At 38.7% G+C, this 17,286-nt stretch overlaps 1 protein-coding gene and 1 long non-coding RNA gene across 8 annotated transcripts in view; one reads left to right on the top strand and one right to left on the bottom strand.

Annotated features, from left to right (window-relative positions):
• ESRRG (estrogen related receptor gamma) overlaps positions 1-17,286 on the top strand; it is a 611,234-nt gene that overhangs the window by 61,026 nt on the left and 532,922 nt on the right. The gene's annotated exons all lie outside the window — the stretch shown is intronic.
• LOC144585786 (uncharacterized) overlaps positions 741-17,286 on the bottom strand; it is a 30,843-nt gene continuing 14,297 nt past the window's right edge. The window contains exons 1-2 of the long non-coding RNA XR_013540340.1: positions 1,800-17,286; positions 741-896 (exon numbers count right to left, since the gene is read on the bottom strand). The exon at positions 1,800-17,286 is cut by the window's right edge and continues 14,297 nt beyond it. This is a non-coding gene — a long non-coding RNA (uncharacterized LOC144585786). The remainder of the gene's footprint in view (positions 897-1,799) is intronic.

Genomic DNA, 17,286 nt, shown 5'->3' with positions numbered 1-17,286 from the left:
ACACAGTCATGTGGATTTAGACAAAATAGCCCCAAAGCCATAGTAACTACATATCCAAAATAAACTCTTTTTAAAGTGGGGAGGGGAACAGGAATGGTTTCAAAGTAAATGTTTAGGATCAGGGTGTTAGAGCTTATCTTGCAGCTATAACTAATTTTTAAAAAGTCACTGAATTCCTTTTCGTCTCAACTGTAATATGAAACAATACTTTTATTTATAAGATTAATTTCTCCTAGGTTAGCCTGATTGGTAGCTGAACTGTGTGTGGTTCCTTAAGTGCTTTCTTCATGAAACCCACAGAAGAACTGCATTCCATTTAACTAGTGAATGTAAAAAACTGGTAACCATGGATTCAGCCCCTGCTAACTGCTGAGTGCAATGACTTGTTGTAAACAATACAAATGAGCCAGGATAGCAGAAGCAACCAGACATGAAATGATTTTAATAGAAATTATAGTAAGGGTCATGTGACACAATATCAGTATGTGTTCACTAATAAAGGAAGAGTCATTTTTCCCTCTTCAGACTTAGTTTAAATGGTGCATTTCTACTAGGATCCACAGAAGGAGAAAAAAAATATTTCCCTGCAAATGCTTCTAATTTTAATAGCATATTAAGTGTCCTTTTAACATAAGAATGGCAATACTGGGTGAGACCAATGGTCTTATTCAGTCTAATATCCTTGTTTCTCCCCCCAGTGACTGCATACAGATTCTCTAGCATAATGTAATAATAGAGTGTTTTATTTTGAAAGACAAGTTTCTAGACAGTATAGAGTCAAAGATATATTCTTGAAAATGTATGAAGAAATCTCAAAACCCGATTGGTTGGTGACTAAGATTTGCAGTGGTCAGTAAATGATGTTTCAGTGTCTTCTTTTTTCCTCTTTTGTCTAGCTGAAACAGTAAATGAGAGAGATGTCATAGAATAAGTTATTTAAACTAAAGGAGTGTATGAACATTTCCTTAACTTGCATAATTCATGCTGCACTTCCAGGCATGCTTACTGAAAAATAAGCCTTATTTGACATGGTACAACTTTATTTTGAGTAAACGTTGAGTTTTCACACGGGCAATAGTATTAACCATTTCTTGTGTGAGTTTGTGGCTTATTATTTTCTTAGAATATGGCCACTGTTCCCATATGACAGGCACCCTTGGTCTTATCTTCTAGTAGTTATTGGCTGGAATCCTATTGTGCAGGATTTTAGAAACTTTTAGAAATGAAATGTTGTAAATTATAAAAATCCCTATATATTTTATCTGTTGCATGCCAAATTTTGTGACTCAGTATGCTAGAGATAATGACTAGGGACATTCCTTTGCTTATGGTTATTTGTTTCCAAAAGTTGCATTATTTGCATAATTATGCAACAGGATTTCAGCCACTGTTGTTGTATGTATTTGCATTTGTTGTTTATCTGCCATCAAGTTGCCTTCCTACTTGTGGCAGCCTTATGCGCGAACAATCTCCAGAATATCCTTTTTTCAACAGCCCTGCTCACCTCTCGTAAATTCAATCCTGTGGCTACCTTTATGGAATCAATTCATCTTGTACTTGGTCTTCTTTTCCTGCTGCCTTCAACCTTTCCTAGCATTATTGCTTTTTCCAGCAAATTTTGCTTTCTTATGATGTAGCTAAAGTATCATAGCCTCATACTTTTGACTCCAAATATAGTTTGGGCTTGATTTGCACTAGGACCCTCTTGTTCATTTTTCTGGAAGTCAGGGATATATACAAAGCTTTTCACCAGCACCATATTTCAAACAAATCATTTTTTATCTTGTCAGCTTTCACACCTGTACATAGCGATCAGGAATCTAGAAGTGTAGATGATCTTGTTCTTGATCTCATATGAGACATATTTTCACTTAATGATCTTTTCTAATTCCTTCATTGTTGCCCTTCGTAGTTTCAGTCTGCTTCTGATTTCTTGTCTGTAGTCTTCATTTTGATTGATGATTATTTGTACATTTGTATATCTACTTCTAAATTTGAGTACATTGCTGCTCTCTATATAAGGACAGATGACTACAGTATTAAACATGAATAACAAAAACAAAAATAAAACCAGAAATATTTACTGTGGCATCTTGAAGACTGACACATTTATTTCAATGTGACGTTTAGTGCATTGCAATCTGCTTTCACAGACACATGGAGTGTGGTTATGATTATGATACATGATTATGGTGGTAGGGACATATTAAGTATGTATTTATTATTGTTAATTTTGCATATTTAGAAAGGTGCAAATTTGATATCAATTGTAAAACAGTAAATTTTAATGTTATAATTCTCATTTCTCATTCACTATCCCCCACATAACATTTCTTTCTTCGAAGTGTTTGTCCTCTGGAGAACTGTTAAACTGTGATGTCAGTTGCAATCTGATAATAGGCATATGTGGATCATGTGAGACATTGACATATTGTATTCCAAATTTTTCCAATCTTCTTTACTCTCTTCTGAGTGTCACTTACAAGGTGCAATAATAACTAACACTGTTGCCCAGCGTTAGCAAATGGATTATAGTTTGGGATTTTTTTGGGGGGTTGGGGTTTTTTTTGAAGCGAACATAGCAATGACTTCATTATGATCATTCCTGAAGTCTCTACATTATCATCTCATTTTGCTATAGTGGTTAACTTCCATACACTTATTTGTGAACAAGGAAAGATTATGTCGTTACAAAATAATCAGTGGATCTTTTAATTAAATTAAAATAACTGCTCTAGAAAGTTTTGGATCAGGTTGTTGTCTCCAACATATTTTAACATACAGTAGTTGAGCTCCACTGAAATAAAAAAACACAGATGGTATTATACCAGTTTTGTGTTTGCAAAGTAAACTTGATTGTACAGGTTGTGCTCTGTTAAATAGAACCATTAAACATACCACCAAGGATGAATGTTAAGTTGTTGATGTTTAGCTTGTATCACCAATAACTAATATTGTCAGATCAGTAGCATCCCATTTCTTCCATTTCAGGGCCAAGCCCTGAGGATAGGGAGATATCTTAGAAAATATAAATATGACATTGAAGGAGAAGCGTGTGCATTTTTATATTGAAAAGAACTAAACTGAAAATTAGTTGATTAACCAAGGGTTACTTTTTAGTTCAGCAAAAAGCTATTGAAAATCTGTTTAAAGGTTTCACTGCTTCATTCTATGCTTTTTTTCTTGGCTTTAGATTTTTCATGAAAGAAACATCTATCTGTGACTCAAAGGAATGAGGAATCAAACTTAGACATAAGATATAGAAAACTACTTGTTGCATAGTATTATCATTTTACTTGGTAGCACATGACTGGTGGCTCACTTATTCTTCTCACCCTGGCTTAGCTGAGTTGCTTGAATCAGTTAAGATTGCCAATAACAAATGTTTCATCTTTTGATAACAGTTCTAATTGTAGACAATTTCCAGGAAAATAGCTATGAAAAGTTTCTTGGCAACTTTGAGATAGCCTGCTGTTTTCCATAGTTTTTGCTTTGTCTATAACATGAAAAACTTATTTTTTGGACTAAAACCTCAAGCATCTCAAAGCCAGCATAGTCTTAATACTGCACATTACATGTGGTTACAACTATGGTCAGAGATGTGGAAAGTGTTTTTCCCTTTCCTTTCCTTTCTGACTACATACTGGTTGCTGTGTTCTGGGAATTGTAGCAAACAAAAATAATTGACATGATTTGGTATTTTAAAAAAATGAGTTGAATTCAGACTTGGTTGCTTAAACTACAGAAATCAATTTAACTTAAGTTGGTCATGATTCATGTAAGTACTATTGTCTTCAGCTGGTCTACTCTAAGTAGGCCAAGTTTGGAGCTTGCCTGTTGTACAATATGAATTCATAAAGGGTCTTAATGACATCTGCACAAAGATTTGTGAACCAACTCTGTACAACTCTAGTTGTAGCTGCAGACTGTTGAATGATTTGGGATTTCCAAATGATTTTGAATCTGCTGCTATGTGTCACTGATGGGAATACAAATGATTGCTTTGTAAATATGCTTTCAGGAAGCAATTTAGTTGCATAAACTCATCATCAATCATACAGAGACAGAAATATTGGAAGCCAGCTTGAGAACCCTTTAAAAATGGCCGGTGCATTTCTTATTTACTACTACTACTACTACTACATCATCATCATCATCATCATTATTTATCAATTACTACTGCCTGATATTAATAATAATAAACAATGCCAACCAATGCCAAGCTATTGTCTGTGTGACTAAGTTTAAGAAAATGCATAGTTGGCTTGCCAGGTTTCAGATTTGGCTCTAAGATGCAGGGTTTGCAGTCCATTCTTGAGACATAGTTGAATGAAACTAGGGGACAGTCAGACTCTCTCTTCTTCATCCAGATAGATTAGTTGTGCAGCAGCGGGTGGGACCTGGGGCAGGGGGACAGCTGTAGTAGTCTATCAAAATACTACTGTATCCTCCTCACCAAATGCCCTGTCTCACCAAATGCCCTACCAGATCTCCACAACAGAATAGGGAGAAATTCTGTTGGTGTACTGCCTGCCCGCTTCACAACAATCTTCCTGCCTCAGCTGGATTTAAGGGTGTTATTGGATTGCCCTCAGCTTGTTCTGCTGCAGGTGCTCAACATGCACACATGGTATTCCTACTCCATGCTCTCAATGACGACCCCGAGTCTGTTCCAAGTAGTATTTGGTCCAGTCATGTAGTAGGGCATATTTGAATCTGGTTTTCTGTGCTGGGCAGGACGGGGTGATTTTAGTGTGGAGACACTCTCTGTAATTCTTTTATAGCAGATCACTACTTAGTGGGCTTAGACCTGGAACTCAGAGCCTCTGCAGAGGCAGGGGGATCATTAAGATGATTTACTAGGGAGCTGGCAGTGATGGAATGACTGGGATGAAGGCTACAATGCTGATGGCAGAAAACTGGCAATGGATTTGAATGAACATGGTCTAGACCTCAGCGGAAGATGTGACCTTTCTCTTGTCCCTACATTTGGTGAGGACACAAGAAAAGGGCCTTCTCAGTAGCTGCTCCCAGGTTGTGGAATGTCCTCCCTCAATTTAAGGTTTTTGAATGTGGCACATTGTTGCTGTTTTCATGTGTGTTTTGAAGGTATTTTTAAAACTCTTTTAAACTTATTATTTTAAGATGGCATTTAAATATTTTATGAGATAACTGCTTAGGTTTTTAGTTTTTTAAATAATTTTTGAGCCATCTTGAGTCACCTTAACTGGGAAAAGGTGACATAAAAATGAAAACGAAGGAATAAATGAATTAATTTAGTCTCAGGCTTTGGCTCTGAAATCTCAATCTAGATTTGGGAAATTCATCCTCATGGTTTTAGGACCTGTCGTGTAGATAGGCTCAGAGGCATTCTTGTCTTTTTTTCATTACTGTATCTTGCATGCTGTAGATCTGCTGGTTCTGGTTTGACAAGTTGGCTGTTACATTCATTATACACTCTCTGTATAACCTTGTCTCTCACACATCATTTTGTATCTTTTGCTAAAGGGTCTGCCCCTGGATCTCATGCTTTTGCCTCGACATTTCATGAAGTAGGATGCTATGATTTGGGAATCTTATGCATATGGATGAACAGATATTCAGTTGTGGTAGTTACAATGGGCTTGTATCTTTGTCTTCTGTGGTCTGTTACTGCAGCTTTCCTATTCACTGGGTTACTGACTAAGTTTCCAATAGGAGGCTTATTTTTAGTGGCTGAAAAATTAGACATTGCCTGCATTGAACTGGTGAACCATATTACACATGATATGGATACATGCACACTATACAGGAAGGAAAATGATAAAGGATCAATTCTTATGGATTCTATAGTTATGAGCTTTTTAGGGATGAATTACAGAAACTTTGTAATTATTGTGGTTAATCTTGCAGAAAATTAAATCTTGAGTTTTGCATGTGTGAAGAAGTTTGGTCTACTTGGTTTACCATAGCTTTGAGGTGTTAAAAAACAGTCTTCTATACATCTTGTTGCTTGGTTACCTATCAAGGTTTTTTAAAAAATAATAATAAGGAAAAATATTTTCATTGCAACAGAAATGTTCATGAGACTGCTTACATAAACACTGGGGGGGAAAACACACAAATAGAAATATACCACCAACTCAATACCCCGTCTCCTTTAAAAAAAAATTATCTGAGAACTGTTGAGTATTGAAAACATTAACTCTTTTGTAGTGGATTTCCAGTTGAATTTTGCAAGCTTTGCTAATGTTTCTTAGTGCTTACAAATTAAGACAAAATGCAGGTGATCATATGAAATGCATTCTAACTGAACAGCTATCTGTCTGGGATGGTATGAGGTCTTGGATGGTATGAGGTCTCCTGCCTTGTGCAGGGGGTTGGATTAGAAGACTTCCAAGGTCCCTTCCAGCCCTACGATGATTCTATGGTTCTAAAATTACTTGAACACCCTCTCAGACCATAAAACATACTGTAATGTGCTACATTTAAATTAATATTTCTGACATGAAAATGGAGAGACAACTGGACCTTAAGGAGACTGACAATGAGGACACCCTCACATGAGGCAATATTTCTTTCTGTCTGTAGCAGGATATCTTCTGTGTATCTGTGCACAGTGTGGGCAAATACTATTGAAACCATGTGAGATGCAGTAGCTGAAGAGCCAGATGAAGACTGAGACAACCCAGGTGTGAATCCCCACTCAGCAGTGAAACACAACTGATGACCTAAAAACAGATTGAGATGGAAATGAACCTGTAGTACTCTAATGTGCCTTCACCTCAACCCAGGACCCCCAGACTTATATTTACCAAAAAAAAAAAAAGTTTCCATTAGCAGAGTTTGGAAAAGTCATTTAAAAACAAAAACAAAAACAGTTATTGTATCCATTCCATGGATGAAGCATTCCCACTGGGGTACACAATTTGTGGGAGGCCAGATATGGAGAAACAGGGTGGGAGGGGAGGGGTTAAAAACTTTCAATTGCCCCAGAAGAGTTTGATCTTTGTTGGGCCCATGTGTCTCCTGCTACTTTCAAAATCCTGTTTGTAGTTGTGAATCATCTTTGTCTCATTTCACCCACAGTAACGTGGGAGCTGTTTTTCTGTGACCTGAAATCATGTGTCTGTGGTTTGAACATGAATGCATCAACCGCATGGGTCTTTCTGTATTCTATGTGTGCGCCAAATCAATGAATACCAAACTGGAGCTGGACAGTGATATAATTAATTCCATGGCATTGTATTAGTACTGTACTGCTTGCATTTTATATAGAGTAGGCATATGAAAAGGAAGAGAGAACTCCTTTATTTATAAAATTGTATGGAAAAGAGAATTTTGGGAAGTGTAGTTTCACATGCAAGTACTGATTGTATTTAATGTAGTAAAATAATTGCATTCTCTCTTAGACTCAGAATTGAGGACCCCCATATGTGCTGAGCATTGGTTCCAAGCCCCCATACTGAAAATCGTGGGTAATAGTGAATGCAATATACTGTGTTTTCCCCAAAATAAGACAGGGTCTTATATTAATTTTTGCTCTTATATTAATTTTCAGAGCATGTTAGCTTCAATGACACTGTCCATCCATCTCATCCTCTATTGTCCCCTTCTCCTCTTGCCTTCACACTCTCCTAACATCAGGGTCTTTTTCCAAGGAGTCTTCTCTTCTCATGAGATGGCCAAAGTATTGGAGCCTCAGCTTCAGGATCTGTCCTTCCAATGAGCACTCAGGGTTGATTTCTTTCAGAATGGATAGGTTTGTTCTCCTTGCAGTCCAGGGGACTCAAGAGTCTCCTCCAGCACCACAATTCAAAAGCATCAATTCTTCAGTAGTCAGCCTTCTTTATGGTTCAGCTCCCACTTCCATACATCGCTACTGAAAAACTATAGCTTTGACTAGCCGGACGTTTGTTGGCAAGGTGACATCTCTGCTTTTTAAGATGCTGTTGCGGTTTGTCATCGCTTTCCTCCCAAGAAACAGGTGTCTTTTAATTTTGTGGCTGCTGTCACCAATCTGCAGTGATCATGGAGCTTAAGAAAATAAAATCTGTCACTGCCTCCATATTTTGCCCTTCTATTTGCCAGGAGGTGATGGGGCCAGTGACCATGATCTTAGTTTTTTAAATGTTGAGCTTCAGACCATATTTTGTGCTTTTATTTATTTTATTTATTTATTCGATTTCTACCCTGCCCCTCTAGACAATGTCTACTCGTGTGCTCTCCTCTTTCACCCTCATTAAGAGGTTCTTTAATTCCTCCTCACTTCCTGCCATCAGAGTTGTATCATCTGCATATTGTAGGTTGTTGATATTTCTACCGGCAGTCTTAATTCCGGCTTGGGATTCCTCCAGTCCAGCCTTTCGTATGATGTATTCTGCATATAAGTTAAATTAGGGAGAAAATATATAGCCTTATTGTACTCCTTTCCCAGTTTTGAACCAATCAGTTGTTCCATATCTAGTTCTAACTGTTGCTTCCTGTCCCACACATAGATTTCTCAGGAGATAGATAAGGTGGTCAGGCACCCCCATTTCTTTAAGACCTTGCCATAGTTTGCTGTGGTCCACACAGTCAAAGCCTTTGTCAATGAAGCAGAAGTAGATGTTTTTCTGGAATTCTCTGGCTTTTTCCACAACCCAGAGCATGTTAGCAATTTGGTCTCTAGTTCCTCTACCCCTTCAAAATCCAACTTGTACTTCTGGGAATTCTCGGTCCACATGCTGCTGAAGCCTACCTTGTACGATTTTGAGTATAACCATGCTAGCGTGTGAAATGAGTGCAATTGTATGGTAGTTGGAGCATTCTTTGGCGCTCCCCTTCTTTGGGATTGGGATGTAAACTGAACTTTTCCAATCCTCTGGCCACTGCTGAGTTTTCCAAACTTCCTGGCATATTGAGTGTAGCACCTTAACAGCATCATATTTTGAGATTTTAAATAGTTCAACTGGAATGCGATCACCTCCACTGGCCTTGTTATTAGCCAGGCTTTCTAAGGCCCACTTGACTTCACTCTCCAGAATATCTGGCTCAAGGTCAGCAACCACACTATCTGGGCTGTCCGGGACGTCCAGATCCTTCTGGTATCATTCCTCTCTGTATGTATTCACAAAGTGTATTCTTGCCACTTCTTCTTGATATCTTCTGCTTCTGTGAGGTCGCTCCCATTTTTGTCCTTTATCATGTCCATCTTTGCACAAAATGTTCCTTTAATATCTCCAATTTTCTTGAACAGATCTCTAATTTTTCCCTTTCTATTATTTTCCTACATATCTTTGCACTGTTCATTTAAAAAGGCTTTGTCCTTGCTATTCTTTTAAAGTCAGCAATTAATTTTTTGTAACTTTCCCTATCTCCTTTGCATTTTGTTTCCCTTCCCTTCTCTCCTATTTGTAAGGCGTCGTTGGACAGCCACTTTGTTTTCTTGCATTTCCTTTTCTTTGGGATGGTTTTTGTTGCTGCCTCCTGTACGAGTCTCCATCCATAGTTCTTCAGGCACTCTGTTCTTCACTTCCACTGTGTATTCATAAGGGATTTGGTTTAGATTATACCCTGACTAGCCCAGTGGTTTTTCCTACTCTCTTTAGTTTAAGCTTGAATTTTGCTACAGGAAACTGATGATTAGAGCCACAATCAGCTCCAGGTCTTGTTTTTACTGACTGTATAGAGCTTCTCCCTCTTTGGCTGCAGAGAACATAGTGATGTCCATGTGTAGAATTGACTCTTGTGTTGTTGGAAAAGAGTGTTGTGATGAGCAGCTTGTTCTCTTGACAAAACTTTATTAGCCTTTGCCCTGCTTTGTTTTAAACTCCAAGGCCAAATTTGCCTGTTGTTAGTTTTATCTCTTGACTCCCTACTTTAGGATTCCAATCCCCTATAAAGAGAAGAACATCTTTATTTGGTGTCAGTTCTAGAAGGTGTTGTAAGTCTTCATAGAATTGGTCAATTTCAGCCTCTTCAGCATCGGTGGTTGGTGCATAAACATGGATTACTGTGATGTTGAAAGGTCTGCCATGGATTTATGCTGAATTCATTTTTTCATTTTTGAGATTGTATCCCAGTACAGCTATTCCCACTGTTTTTTTTTTTTTTACTATGAGGGCTACTCTATTTCTTCTACAGGTTTCTTGCCCACAATAGTAGATATGATAATCGTCTGAATTGATTTCTCTCATTCCTGTCCATTTTAGTTCACTGACGCTCAGGATGTCAATATTTATTCTTGCCATCTCCTGTTTGACCACATCCAGCTTCCCAAGGTTCATAGATCTTACATTCCAGGTTCCTATACAGTATTTTTCTTTGTGGCATTGGACTTTCCTTTCACTTCCAGGCACATCCACAGCTGAACATCCTTTTGGCTTTGGCCCAACCACTTCATTAGCTCTGGAGCTATTTGTACTTCTCCTCTGCTCTTCCTCAGTAGCATGTTGGACGCCTTACGACCTGAGGCGCTTATCTTCCAGCGTCATAGCTTTTAGCCTTTTGTTTCTGTCCATGGAGTTTTCTTTGCAAAGATACTGGAGTGGCTTGCCAGTTCCTGCTCCAAGTGGATTGTTTTTAGTTAGAACTCTCCACTATGACCTGTCCGTCTTGGGTGTCCCTGCACGGCATAGCCCATAGCTTCTCTGAATTACTCAAGCCCCTTTGCCATGAGAAGGGAGCAGTCCGTGAAGGGGTAATGTTTTGCTACTACAGTGGTGCCTCGCAAGACGAGTGCCCCATTTAACGATGAAATTGCATCATGACAAAGTTTTGCGATCACAAAAGCGATCGCAAAATGATGTTTCCTATGGGGGAATTTCACTTTGCGATGATCGGTTACCTGCTTCAGGAACTGATTCTCACAAAACGATGATTTTCGGCCAGCTGATCGGCAGTTTCAAAATGGCCGCTGGGTAAAAAAATGGCTCCCAGCTCTTTTCTGGGATGGATTCCTTGCTGCACGGGCAGCGAAAATGGCCGCGCTATGAAGGATCTTCACTGGACGGTGAGTTTCAAGCCCATAGGAACACATTAATCAGGTTTTAATGCATTTGTATGGGCTTTTTAATGTTGCTTAACGATGTTTTCGTTCTACAGCGATTTCGCTGGAACGAATTAACATCGTAATGTGAGGCACTACTGTACAGAATAATAAATCATCTGCATATAAAGCTAACTTAAATTCAATTTGCTGATGGACAAAGCCATGTACTGTTCTATTCTGTCTAATGGCACCTCACGACCAGCATGTACTACACAAGAAAGTGGGAAAGCACTCTCAACATCTTTTGTTCCTTGCAGTTCAGCTTTGGGAATGGTGTCTGTCGAACCACATTTCCTCTGTAGCTATACATCTTGCTGGAGAGTAGAACAGTGTAGCACACAATTGCAGCTACCAAGCATGGAATCAATAATGGGAATTAGCACCTGATATTTACAACAGCTTCTGCAGTCACTGGGGCAAGCTGAGAGTAGATCGCTTTGCCACACCATTAAACATAGTGTCACAGGTACAGCTCCAAAGCAGGCCTCAGTCATCTGTACCTCAGGGATGCATTCATGCTCAAATGGACAAAGCACCTATTCTATTTCCTCCAATTCCCTTGCTACACAAGGTCATTGTCAAGCTTCATTGCAAGCACACCAACATGATTCTTATTGCTCCGTGGTGGCCTTTGTAACCAGGGTTCACTGCCCTAAAGCAGATAGCGTTAGGCTTCCTCAATCTGCCTCATGTGCCCCACCTCCTTTCTCAGAACAACAGGTTAATTTACCATCCTGATCTGGCAACACTGAACATGAGAATGTGGAAGGTTCACCAACACTAAAAAGGATTTTAGACCTAGCCTTCTGCTAGGAGATCCTACAATTATATGTGGCAGAAATGTATTGAATTTGCAGCCTTCCTAGTAGAACCAGCTCTATACCCCTCCTCTCACTACTGTCTTTCTTTTTCTACTATTAAGGTGTACTTGTCTGCCATTGTTGCTATTTAGCCGACTGGTTCCAAAGCATCACAATTATACAGTGACAAAATACTCAAAAAATTCCTTTGCAGCTTACTAAATGTTTTTCCTTCCAGAGGACCACCACCTCAGTGGTCTTTTCCCCTAGTTTTGAATCAACAGATGCATCTATGTTTTGAGCTGATAACCACAACTAAGGGCTAGGTCACATTGGCAATAAAACTACAGTAGAAACAGTTTTAATGTTATTTAAATTGATTTATACATTTCTGGGCACATGGTGCACAAGTAAAGTTGAATTTTGGGGCAAAATGAGCTTTTTTGAGTAGGGCCTTTTTAAAATACCTTGCTTCCTAACTTGATTCAATTCAGTGTGGTGGTTGTGAATCCTGCTGTAATTTTAATTTATGCCAATGTGAATTTTGGGAGGCAGGAGCACCACCACTTTTCCGTTGAAAGTTTGTATTCATTAAAATGTTTAGCATTGTATCACTTAGTGTGATGTGATTGTGTACAAATTTTTGTTGTTGTCAAGAATTTATTTCTGCATCACTTCATCAATGTGTTCAATATTAGAAACACCTCCCCTGTTCTCTCATTTGACCAATAAAACCATATTTTTTCATCAGTCATCTGTGGTGTTTTCCCCATGCTTGAAAGTAAAGGACATCAGGTGGAGACATCAATTTAGCGTTATATCACTTGCTTAAAAAAGAAAATGAAGTAAACATTTTCGTGTGTTCCTTAAACAGAATGGAAATGTAGTTGATTTCAGTGTAGCTTCCCAAACTGGTTTTAATTATCAGAAATACATCAAATTAATGCAAGCCAAAGTAAATGTATGTACCAATTCATGTACCACAAGACTGGGACTGGAATTGATGTGAATCAGCCGTGTGACTGAGTCCTGACTTGAGGCTACTTACTTACAAGGCAGGCTCCTTTTTCTCCATTGCTTTGGCTAGAGAGTCAGTGAACTGGCTGCCCTAACACATGACACTCCTTTTCTGCAGTTTTTCAAAAAGAAAGTATTTGCCTTTCCTGACATCTCCTTTCTACCTATGGTGCCATTAAAATTTCATCTTCATCAGCCTGTCATAATGTTTTTTTTTTTCCATTGCCTGCTTCCTCTCTAGAGAGGTCAATTCACACTCTAGATGTTTGAAGAGCACTGCCATTTTACACTTACAGGACTAAAACTACAGAACACCCCATAATACCGAGCCAAGTGGCTGATTAACACCATCAGACTTTGCTAACAATGGATAAAACACCACTTCCTGACCGCATAAAGAGTCATTCTACTAGAGTGATGTCCTCTTCTGCTGCATTTTGGAAGGGTTTTCAGCTCTACAACATTTCAATGTTGTAACCTGGGCTCAGTTTTTGACATTTGTCAAGCACTATAGGCTAGACATCAGAGACAAAATGTTTCCCACTTTCAGCAGAGCCATCTTATAGTCTGTGCTTCTGTGACTTCCTACCATTTCGTAAGTGAGTTTGCTATATGGACATATGTGTGATTTACCAGGGACCACGATGAATAAGGACAGGTTATTTACCTGTAACTGTAGTTCTTTAAGTAGTTACCTGTGAATTCACACAGCTCACTCTTCGTCCCCTCAGTAAATCATGCCGAACCTTCCTTTTAGGCAATGGACTAGGAAGAACTGAGGGGAAGCTGTTAGGCATGTGGACATGCACAATGGATCCTTTCTTTTGCGCTCTAGGATGTTCTGGGATGAGCTCCGCACAGGCGCAGAATCAACCCATATGTGTGAATTCACAGATTACCACAGTTACAGGTAATTAACCTATCTTTCACAGTGGAGATATTTATTCTCCTGTGGGAAGGGTCGAGACAGATCTGTGGATTGCCAGTTTACTAATAAGTAGGGTTTACCTGGTTTGCTCAAAAGTAAGGAAGCAATAGCAACAGCAGGCAAGGACAGCTGTGGTGGTACTGGCAGTACCAGTACAAAGGGAAATATTGGGGTAAGGTTGGGCAGATAGAATGGAGAACTTCCCCCACCTTTTTCCTCAGCTGGGTTTTTGCTGGATCTGCACTGCCTTGTGGGGGTGGCGGAGCCTGAGCGGGCAACTCAAAGAGAGGTGCTTTAGTCTTCAGGAGGGTGTACGTGAATGTGTGGTTGAGGAAAGATAGTCTCCAATTCAGCTGGTTTTGCCAGCAATTGCTTTTACTTAATTTCCACAGATCTCCTTCTTCCCCAAGCAACTACTAAATGAAAAATAATGTGGGGAGAGAGAGATGTTGTCATCTGTTAATGAATTTGGAGAAGGGAGGCCAATCCAGCCCCTCTTCCCACCTTTTCCTGCAGCCATCATTCAGAGGGCCATGGTGACATTCCTTCTTTTTGTTATATAAAGCAAGTGACATAGTGAAACAGCAATGCATTTACCTAGCATGATACATATAATGCTATCAATGTTCGTCATTATTCTAGAATAGCTCTGCATTGATAAGGGAAATGTTCTATAAAAATAAAGTGGTAGAGAAAATTAAAATAAAGGAGGAGGTTTCCTCGTTGTCCATTTAAAAAGGTCAGAGCCCACCTAATATGTCACAGGATTGTAAGTTCAGATAACACTACCCACAGCTCCATTTGGGTGTGAACTAACTATCCACACAGGATACATAAAGGGATAATTAGGTGCATGCTGAATCTGGGGGGGGGGGGGGGAAAGCAGCCATAGAGCTGTGCCAAAAAGGAGCAGAATAACTCTAAAAGAAGGTGAGATGGACCAGTCTTAAATCAGAATATGTGTGTCATAATCTGATTCAAACCTAAATGCACCAAAAGCAACTCAAATAGCAAGCAATATACCAGTCTGGACAGGACCTGTGTAGAAGACATGGTCTTGTTATTTCGCCTAAAATGATAGCATCATCCTTTGTATTGTATGGTCACATTAATGACACCATTCTGCAAACTTGAACTTTGCTTCAGGGTTAGCATTGGCTGTTTATTTTCAATATGTATCAGAGATACTTAGATTGCAATATGGCATTGAAGTGAAGTAGAAAACAGTAATGAACTTAAAGAATTAGTATTCTAAGAAGATTGAAACATTATACCTATATAACAATGAGATTATAAATTTGTTGCTATATAGCTTTGTGTGTGTGTGTGTGTGTGTGTCTGTCTGTCTGTCTCTCTGTATTTGCAGCAGCAAAAATGGCTCCATTTCAGATATCTGAAAACAGAATTAATCTTCAAAGAGCTCTTTGGTGCCAAGATGACTCATATGCCTTATGAATGTTCTTGATGTAAGAAGGAGCTGGGCTGTCATAGCCTTCTATTTTGTAATCTTGCCGCATTATTTGCTTGATTGGAGGATCAGCTGCTTGGACAGCTGTGGAGATTCTTCCAGCTTGCAATAGAATGATGTTGCTGAGGCACGTGATCTTAGAATGGCATGTTTGAATCCTTTGTGATATTGCAAAGGATCCTGGGGAGACCTTTTGCATCACGTACTGTTTCATTCACAACCCTAAAATATTGCTGCCCCACTTTGCCTTTTCTTTTCTTTTTCTTTGCTTGCTCAGTGTAAATTCATTGTGATATTAAATAGACGTAGCTGGAGATGGGTCATAGTTTTCTAATAGTCACGAAAGTAGTTTGAGAATAGAGCTGCCTCCAAAAGTATATGCACATACATTTCTTTTGTCCTGTTATTTTTTAAATCAAGTAGATATTGCATATTTGGAAACAATACAGAAATCTGTTTAGTAGAAGAGTAAATGGGATGACTGCAACACCAGAAATAGTGCATCCTTCTTTCACACCTCTGTTGATTCTGATTCTTTGGGAGAAAACCCTTCATGTCTCTTGTCTGGTCTAAATTAGTTTCTACATCCTTGTCTAGTTTCCCTTGTAGCTCTAAACAAAACTGGCCCAGCATATATGAACCTGTTGTTCTACATGCATAGATCCATGTAAATGAAAAAAAAATCTATAAATCTGTTTTTTCTCTGTCCTTCCCAAGGCAGAACCAGCTGTATGCAGAAAAATAGAATATAACATGAATGTCAACAGAAAAATGGAATGTAACACATAAATGGGAAAAACAACAGACAATATGGCTCTAACAGGTTGTGTTCTCTGAGGGTGGACAATAAATATGATACTGTATCTAACCTGGCTATATGTATGCATGATGTGTATACATAGTGGACTCATATATCTATTGAATACATAAAGTAGAGTGATGCCTCTCAAATATTTTGAACTACAGCCTCAATCAGCCCCTGCTAACATCATCAGTCAGGAGAAATTATGAAAATTGACATTCAAAAATCTGAAGAACATCAAGTTAAGGAAGACTGGTGTAGGTCAGTCAATTCAAGCAAGCAGCCCTTCTTTGAATCTACCACTGTGCAACTATTTTCTTTTGATCCTAAATACAAATAAATAAATATATATATAGTAGGTATGCCTGCATCCTGTAGCTTTTGTTTATCTTTTTGTAGGGGTGTTTGGTGCATGAACGTCTCTGAGGCTGAGCCTGTAATCTTTAAACAATAGTACACATAGGAAGTGAAAGACACTTATTCGCTCATAGTATTTGAAAATTCATGCACTAAGAAATATGTTTTCCACTATACAAACCTCTTGAGTATCCATTCCAACATGGTTGCATGCCATAAATGATGTGTTAATGAGGACAGAGTGTAGGTCATGAGCCCACAAGTATGTGTGAAGCTATGATGAGGGTAACCAACTAGGTGAAAGAAAGGTTAATATACCAACTGCATGCAGAGTTCAAAGCATGTGGTTAGCTTGCTGCACTAACCTAATTATTTGTGCTATAGATACCTTTGACTAACATATCTATAGCTCAGATACTGTTACCTCACAGTGGGTGATACTAGAACATTTCTGTGTTCAGTTGTTAGTTTCCTTAATCCTGTCATTTGCTTTTCTCTGTTAGGCTTTTCAAGGACCTCCTCTCTTCCTAATTTTTTTCCATCCTGTTATTTGTATATATATCTGTCTATCTGTCTGCCTCCCTGCCTCCCTGTCTATCTGTTTGTTCTTTGTTTTTAGCTAGAAATACAAACATGGTTTGTGAGATGTGTTCCCCAGATTTATTGGAAGTTATTTTCAGGTAAGATAGAATAAAAACAAAAACAATTGTAAGAACCATAAATCAGCTGGTTAATATTTAGAGTTTTAACAGTTTTCTAACAATAGCAACATTGCAACACAAGCTCTGACTAAATAGGATGCCTGACATTGCAGCCTGCCTATCTTTCTTTGGGATATTAGGTCAGCCTCTTGATGATGCCCTGGGTGCAGAAAATTGGAAGGGATTTGCATGAAAATAAAGA

The sequence above is a fragment of the Pogona vitticeps genome, chromosome 1, assembly GCF_051106095.1.
Source record: "Pogona vitticeps strain Pit_001003342236 chromosome 1, PviZW2.1, whole genome shotgun sequence".
Classification (NCBI taxonomy): domain Eukaryota; kingdom Metazoa; phylum Chordata; class Lepidosauria; order Squamata; family Agamidae; genus Pogona; species Pogona vitticeps.
This window is presented reverse-complemented; position numbering and strand designations above follow the sequence as displayed.